The sequence below is a fragment of the Mus caroli genome, chromosome 10 (genome assembly GCF_900094665.2).
Source record: "Mus caroli chromosome 10, CAROLI_EIJ_v1.1, whole genome shotgun sequence".
NCBI lineage: Eukaryota > Metazoa > Chordata > Mammalia > Rodentia > Muridae > Mus > Mus caroli.
This window is the reverse complement of record NC_034579.1, coordinates 55,958,995-55,960,325: the sequence shown is the minus strand read 5'-3', so window position 1 is coordinate 55,960,325 and position 1,331 is coordinate 55,958,995.

Sequence of the window (1,331 nt, the reverse complement as noted above, 5' to 3'; positions counted from 1 at the left end):
GAGAGAGAGAGAGAGAGAGAGAGAGAGAGAGAGAAAACAGGTGGGTATTAGGGTGTTAGGGGTATGTCGTCTCAGGGCAGCCTAGTTCATACCATCAAGCCCTCCACCACAGAGCTGCACCCTAGCACCTTCAAATCTATCTATAGTCAGAAGGGCAAGGTACGGCTAGAGAGAGGAGAGAAAGAGCTGTGCTGTGTGCCTATATGGCTAAGAGGAGCAGAATCACTTGTCATCTGGCACAGAGCATTTCTCACGGAGCACAGGGACTGAGAAGCGTCCCTTGACAGAGGATGAATGGTAGGTAGGATAAGCCTGTGAGACACCATTGTCTTTGGAGACTTAGCTGTGGCCTAGGGAAGGTACATGGTATGCCATTATGAGCCACGAGGGACCTCTTCGCTGGCCCAACACCAATAGTACCCAGGCAGGAGACTGAAGGTACTTCCTCAAGGAAATGACAAGCCAAAGAAGAAAAACACGTAGGGGCTGGAGGAGAGATGGCTCAGTAGTTAAGAGCACTGGCTACTCTTCCAGAGGTCCTGAGTTCAAATCCCAGCAACCACATGGCAGCTAACAGCTGTCTGTAATCCAGCTAAAAGTGATTAGATTGGACTCTTGCACAGACATACATGCAGGCAAAACACCAGTGCACATAAAATAAAAATAAATAAATTAAAAAAAAAAAGAAAAGGAAAGGAAAACACCTGGGGTTGAGTAAAATCACTCAGTCAAGTGTCAGTGAGACCTGAGCGCAAATCCCCAGCACCCAGGAAGAAAGCCAGAAACTTTTTTTAAAAAGATTTATTTATTTATTATTATACATAAGTGCACTGTAGCTGACTTCAGATGCACCAGAAGAGAGCCTCAGATCTCATTACAGATGGTACAGATGGCTCATTACAACCACCATGTGGTTGCTGGGAATTGAACTCAGGACCTTTGGAAGAGCAGTCAGTGCTCTTAACCACTGAGCCATCTCTCCAACTCAAGCCAGAAACTTTTAATCCCATTTCTAGGGAGGCAAAGATCTCTAGGGTTTACTGACTAGTCTAGCTGAACCAGCAAGCTTCCCTTGCAGTGAGAGATCCTGGCTCAGAAAAATAAGTTGAGATGCTGAAGACATGGCTAAGCATTTAAGACCACTCACTGGCTGCGGGCTGGTGAGATGGCTCAGTGGTTAAGAGCACTGACTGCTTTTCTGAAGGTCCTGAATTCAAGTCCCAGCAACCATCTGTATTTTTTTTTGGTTTTTCGAGACAGGGTTTCTCTGATAGCCCTGGCTGTCCTGGAACTCACTTTGTAGACCAGGCTGGCCTCGAACTCAGAAATCC